Source organism: Opisthocomus hoazin, chromosome 6 (genome assembly GCF_030867145.1).
Source record: "Opisthocomus hoazin isolate bOpiHoa1 chromosome 6, bOpiHoa1.hap1, whole genome shotgun sequence".
In the NCBI taxonomy this organism is placed as follows: domain Eukaryota; kingdom Metazoa; phylum Chordata; class Aves; order Opisthocomiformes; family Opisthocomidae; genus Opisthocomus; species Opisthocomus hoazin.
The window spans coordinates 59,928,479-59,935,130 of record NC_134419.1 but is presented as its reverse complement, the minus strand read 5'-3'; positions in this window follow the sequence as shown (position 1 = coordinate 59,935,130).

Genomic DNA, 6,652 nt, shown 5'->3' with positions numbered 1-6,652 from the left:
TCTCCTTCTCCGAAGCCCAGGACTTGCTGCACGACATTTTACCTCCACTAGGAGGCTGTGGGATGTAGCTCACAACCTGGGTCCAAGATGGAACAAAAGGAAGGAGCGGGGTTGCTTTCTCTCGGTGCTTTCTTACTAGAGATCCCTTTGCATCGTGCCCACCCATCCTGAGCCCTATGTTACTCTTTTTTTCAGTGCAGACATACCAAGGGAGGTTCCCTTCTTTAGTAACTGAACTATCCTCCATAGCTTGGGAAGCTTGCTGCCCCCTCAGTGAGGACTCACGAGCCATCTGAGCCCCGTCAGTGCCTCTGTGTCACCCTGTTGCTCAATGCCATGCTGCCTTGGCTGCATCACACTGTCACCAGAGACGAGAAGTACAGCTGAAGATACAGGCAACACACTTTGCCCCAGACAAAGGGATCACTAGCTACGGACTGAAACTACCGTTTGAGGCAGCATTGGCTGGATTCAACTTGTTTTGTTAAAATGTCATAGGTCTGCTGCTCTGTACAAGTGTCAAGAGTTTAGAGAGCTGCTGGGGCTGGGAAGCCTCTTGTCTATGGGAAACTCTGGAAACCTTCCAATTTCTACCCAGTTCAGATCAAATCAAACTTTTCAAACGATAATCCAATGAGTTAAGAGCTATGCTTTTACACCAGCTCGATGAATCAGATAGATACAGATTAAAATTACTTTAATGACACTGGTGCTCTTCTGTTCTGCACTACACCATTTGGCAGACATTGTGAAAACAGGAAAGGAATGAACAAATGAGAGTCTTTGTTATTAATTACATTTTAGAATTAGATTAACGAGACAGGAAAGGAGGAGCCAAGGTACTAGAGACACCTTGTTCCTGCTGCCATCACATGGGTGGGTGTTTTAGCCTTGATTTCCCAGTCACTGTCTCTGGGATTTACACATGCCCAACCAAAATAGCTCCTGCGTGTCCGAGTGGATATACCTGGGCCACAGTTTAACAAGGCCCATAGGAAAGCAAGATTTAGCACCTGTTGCAAAGGGGACTTGCATTGACCAGATGTTACTTTTGTAATTGACGATAGCTTTTAAACACATTGCTCTTCCTTCACCCTTTGCCAATGCCCTCTGTCTGGGACCCTCTCTCTTCCTGAGCTCAGCTCCTCGCATTTCCATCAGCAGGAGGGCGCATTCCGGGCTCGCTAAAGGTGGACTGGGAAGCCCTTGTGAAGTGCTTCTGCTGGCAGAGATAGCAATAAGCAGCGAGGGGCAGAAAAGCCTTCAAACAGCCCAGCATGGTACGGAAGTTGATGTCTGCTGTGTGCTGAGCAAGTTAACAGCGTATTCACAGCAATGTGAGCATTAATTTGGGGGAATTAGGAATGAGTGAGGGTTTAGTTTGATTCAGGCTGGATTTAGTATTAGCCGGAATAAAAAGCACACATTGAGATCTGTGTAGTTTTGTTTATGGCCTCTGAGCATCACAGGCTTCCTCCTGCTCAGCCCCATCAGGCATATGCAACCTTGGCTGACATTGCTGTTCCAGCAAAAGCCCATAGAACAGATGCAGTCATATGTATAAAACCTTTGTTTTCACACTTCGGTCAGACTTATTTACAGAGTGGTCTTACTGCCATGGTACAAAGCTCAGTTTTACTGATAAGGCTGTGGCCCCTGAAGGAGCGCTTCAAGCGCAGTATGAATATACCATCGTTTTTACATTAGTGCCACTCTCACAGCATGAATGTGGCTGGAATCTTTTAAAGGACCAGGATGTTGTTTGGGTTTTTTCAGATGAGAAACATAAAAATTGACAAGTGTAAACCACATGGTTAGTGTCCTACTGAGCACAACCAGATAACCTCTCATAATATACTCCAGGGATGCAGAGATTGCACACCATTAAACATGTATTGGATGCCCAGAAAGATATAAAACTACAGCCAGGTTCCTCCACCATTTGAAAGCACAGTTAGCAGCGGGAGTAGGCCCCCCTCAGCGTTAATGACAAGACCATCAGCACAGAGCTGGTCGCACGGCAGCTGTATCCAGAGATAGCAGACAGTCCAGCACAAGAGGGAGCTCTGCGGTGGCTCGTCGGTGGCAGCGGGTGCTAGGAGCACTTGTCTGTGACTGGGCCAGAAACTGTTTTCCCCTCACATAGCCATTTCGGTGATGGTGACATCTCTTCTTCTTTCTAAACAGGACAAAACCAAAACAAAATAACCCAAAAAACAAACACTGAAAAAAGCGCCATAATACTATTCAGCCCAACAAACCACAACATAATAAACCAACTTGAACTACTGGAAACATTTTGAGACATATGAAAACTTTTGCTTTAGTTTCAACTGCTTAATACATGTTTTTTAATGAATGATTACTTTAAAAAGTTCATTCAATCCAAAAGAAAAGAACCGCTTACTTATACACACATATAAGCAAACGAGACTTTTCAAAATTTTTTCAGCAAATTTCCAAGCTCAGAAGACAGCATTTGAAAAAAACCACCCCAAATATTTTTTTTTCATCAGCAGTTTCAGTGTTGTCAAAGCAGCCTTTTTTTTTTTCTGCAGAGAAGCTGTTTTATTGGAAAATTCCTGCTCAGGTACAGTCGCGCAACTTGACTGCATCAGTAGGCTTTTGGGCTGGTACTCTAGCTGATATCTGATCCTGCTTGGTTTACGTTACGATTCATCTGGTTGCTAAGGTAAGAAGTTTACTGTTTGTAGGATCAGTTCTAGGGCCAGCTATGCTGCCGGGTTGGACTGCTGGGGTTGATCCCGTTGCTAGGAGAAGTGTTTGTTGTCTCGGGTTGATAATGTAGTAGTTTCATGAAGGGAGAGTATTAAGCAAAAGAGCTTTTCCATCTCCGTTTACAGTCCTGTCTGGCCCAGGCTGGGGGATTGCTCAGGGCTCACCAACTGCACCACCTTTAGCAAGAGAAGCCTGCATGAGGGCGACAGCTCGCTCCTCCAGCAGGAGAGGTGGAGGTATGGGGGCATCCCAGGTACGCCCCCGAGTCCTGTGAAGAATATGGAAAGAGACGAACACTCATCTCCCCAGGATAGTGGAACATGGGAAGCCCAGGGGAAAATGGAGCTCCCTTCAGGCAGACCCTGCAAGTAACTGGACATGCGGACTTGACAGGTTGGAGATGCAAAGGACATTTCAAGGCCACTGTTTAGATCATGTCCAGACACTTCTGTAGAACGTGAATACTATATCTAGAATTATATAAAGACATGCAAATATACCTAGATACATCTCTGTATAGGTGTACATCCGTGCATGGATGTATTATCAATAGTAATATTGTCTTATATTATAATGCCATATGACATTCTCCTTTCATTTCTTTCTGACTTCTCCTTTTGGTAAGTTCGTAAAGCCACAGCCAGTTTTGGCACGAAATAATTCTGAAATGTTTCCATCCACATTCCTTGGGAAGTGATACAGTCCCAGAAGACCTGATCCAGGCAGGCAGCGCTTGCCAGCAGAAACCAATTCTGCCAGCAAACTTTCAGCAATCTCAGTGCAATTGAAGAAAGGGTCTTTCTTGGGCCAGATCCAGTTCACATCTTCTGCAGCTTATCAGTGCTGGGAACAGAAAGAAGGATCACTGTTTATCTCAGAGTCTGTCTGTGCCATCCGTGGCCTGTCAATATAAGGAAGGTCCTGAAGAAGGCCACCTTAGCTCTCCTGAAATGCTTCATGTTGTTGGTGACAACACTGGAGTTTCTGGCATAGCAAAAAACCAGGCAGCTGGTTTATGTGTGCTCTGAATGCTGCTATTTGCTATGCCAGTTTTAAGCAACTGGAGGGGCAGTTCAGAGAAGACAAGGGTCTGACACTGAGTGCCAGCAGGTGAGAGTGTGAACATGCTGGGGAGCTCCAGGAGAAGGGAGTCCAAGCCAGCACAGGGAATAGTTAGCCTATGCAGGCCAACTTTCACAAGCCATGACTTTTCAAAGCATATCCCCAGCTCTGAACATATTTCACTTTTTTTCAGAGTTCAACTCTTTTCCATTGCTAGCAGGATATAAATAATTGTCCCTGCTTCTCACAGTGTCTTCCCCCCTCTCCTTCTTTTAAAGTACCCCAGGTCTTGATTTATTTGATACTGATTTAATAAAAACACAGATCTTTAGGCAATTGGGACATAAATGATTTCTATACTATTGAAATGCTGCTTTCTAAGTATGTCCAATAGCATATTAGAAACAAGTCTCTAACTGGCCATAGAGTACCGAAGACCTGACTACCTAATGTGAAAAATCAGCATCATGAAAACTTTTTGAGCATATCAAAAAGAAGCAAGGGAAGACCACAGGTCATTTTTAGCCAGTCCTTACCCATTTAAATACCATAATTACAATATTATCTTTAATATCAGAGGGCAGGGGTGAACATAAAATCATCATAAGACCAGAATACTCATCCTAAAACCAAAATAAATTAATCATTGACCTCTGTTGTTATAATGAGCATTTCATAATAAAACCCACATTGAAGTTCAATTTACTGAAGCGTTCCATGCTCTGTCTGTCTCCTACAAGGCTTGAAGCAGAGTTTCTTTAATAAAAATGACTGATGTACACCAGTTGCTCCATATTACACATTAGTATGTATTCACTTGAGCCCATGTAACCCATCATGTACAATATCACCAGCTTCTGATGCTGCTTTTGAGTGAGACAGAGGATCAGACTTAGAATTCTTTATTTACTCGGAAAGGAAACAGAGTATGTGTCCCAAATGCAAACCTATCAGTGTATTTCTGGCAAAAACATAACTAGTCAACTTTTCTGTTTATGCTCTGTTATATTCAAACTACAGTAACACTTTCACTGTCAACGAGGACAGCTTGGTTAGTCAGGGATCAAAGCAGAGCAGATCTAAATAAAATTGCCAGCCTGGACAAAGACTGAGCCAAAATCACTTTGAGGAGAGTATCTGCTGTGTTTCATAATGCAACAGACAATAAGAGAAACTGAGGAGAAATGTAAAACTATCACTGACAAGACTTTGGAGACTACATACAGTTTGCAGGACTGGTTAGTAATGAAAAAAATAACTTACATCGCTACACACCTGGTAACTTTCCCCAGGTGGATGGGGCACAGGGAATGTGAAAGCCCTGATGTCCTCTGGGTGGTGGCAAGAAGGTGATCCTCTTCCAGTGCTGGTGGACTGGATGCTGGCTCTACATCCCCAGGGTCTCTGGCCAGACCGCTGCCCTTCCACAGCAGGGAGGGGTGGGAATGATTGCAGGAGTCCTGGGCCAAAGGTGTCTCTCCCCAGCCTTCTGCTCTCTCTCTTTAGGAGGAGGATGAAGAGGGACAAAGCCCTGCATCCAGTCATCTCCTAGATCTTTTAATTGTGTACCACACACATGCACACACTAATACACACTTCCATGTTGTTGACTTTTTCTGCTGGCATAACTGGAGATGAAATTACAATGAAATATAATTACAATGAGTTGGCTAGCAGAAGTCATTCCAGTATTGTAAAACAAGTCACATTTATTCTGTTTATTTATTAATTAATAAATAATTCCTTATTTGCAAATACAGTTGCATTGATGGAACATGCTGATGATACACATTTTCTTGGACAGATGACTTACGAAGGCACTGAATACCCAAGAAGGGGTTGATAAAAATCCATGCATATAGGCCATTCCAATTAAACTGCACTCTCTAAAACAAATCCAGCATTTTGTGCGAGTAAACTCAAGCTCTTGGGACGGAGCCATGGCTGCGGGATGGCAGTCCAGGTCTGCCATGTGACAACTGGACTGGAAGGCATTGCAGTTGCCCTGGGAGGAGAAGGAGGTTCAAAGGGAGGTGGTTCTGGCCTTAAAGCAAAAGAGTAGGGAGGCCAGGTCACATATGCCAAGGAAAAACCATCGCTGTAAATGAGCCTCAGGGCATCCAGAAATGCAACATGCAAAAAAGGCCCCACGCCAGAGAAGGGAGTAGTGATAGCAATGGCCCTCCACTCCCTTCAGCCTGCTGTCCTTCTGTGCCCAGAAAGAGCCTGCTGTTCCTTTAGTCCTAACCGCTGATTGATGGCAAGGCAGAATTCATCTTAGTTTGCTTCAACACCTCTTAGCCTATGACTTTACGTCATTGTCAATTGCATCATGAAACAGTGCTTTCCTACAACTGCTTTCATGACTATTGCACATTTCCCATCGACAGCCCCTCTCCCTCGCCCCAGGAAAGAGGTCAATTCACAGTTGTCATTTTGCCTAGTAATAACCTCTTCCATCCTATTTTCCCACAGCAGCAGTGGAAAAAATCCCAAACAAACAAACAGAATAGGGGAAGGAAAGAAAAATATTTTTGGCTTCCTTTTAACACGCAAACATTTTGTGTTCACCATCACAGGCATTACTGCTGTCTCATACCGGTATGCAAATGGCAGTTTTCTAGGTATGTTTTACATATATATAAATACTATTTTTCTTAATATATATATAGGCTTGTTTATGTGCCTGCACATGAATCATTCTATGATTCTGTGTGTGTGTTTGTACACATACATGCTCCTATGGCCTACCAAGCAGTGGCCCAACAGCGTGGTCTAGGCCAGAGACAGGTTTGCAGATGGGTTCATACTCAAATGGAGTCAATACCAGGCTGGGACCTAGAGCAACACT